We start from the raw sequence: 358 nt of genomic DNA on the forward strand, positions 1-358 counted from the left end.
AAACCTAGGGAGATCCTAATAGACCGAGAGGAGAATGGTATTTCCTAAACCTCCCGAGAATAACCACATTTGCAATGCAATTTTTCATTAACCATAACACACTATGATGAATCATGGCTCACTAGAAATTCATTTTCCTAGATTTTCCTTATTGATTTCAACAATTTTCTTTGTATCTCGTTTACTACTACATTCATTCATTCAATATTCTTTGATACTTTGTGACAATGACGCGAATGAGTAAATGCTACATATTCCATTGATTAAAGACTTGTCAATACTTCTAATTTGACCTCCCTAGATGCCGACACAACCCGGGGTAACCCCAACAATCTTTTATTTTAACAACCACAAAACA

This window comes from Ipomoea triloba, chromosome 16 (genome assembly GCF_003576645.1).
Source record: "Ipomoea triloba cultivar NCNSP0323 chromosome 16, ASM357664v1".
Classification (NCBI taxonomy): Eukaryota; Viridiplantae; Streptophyta; class Magnoliopsida; order Solanales; family Convolvulaceae; genus Ipomoea; species Ipomoea triloba.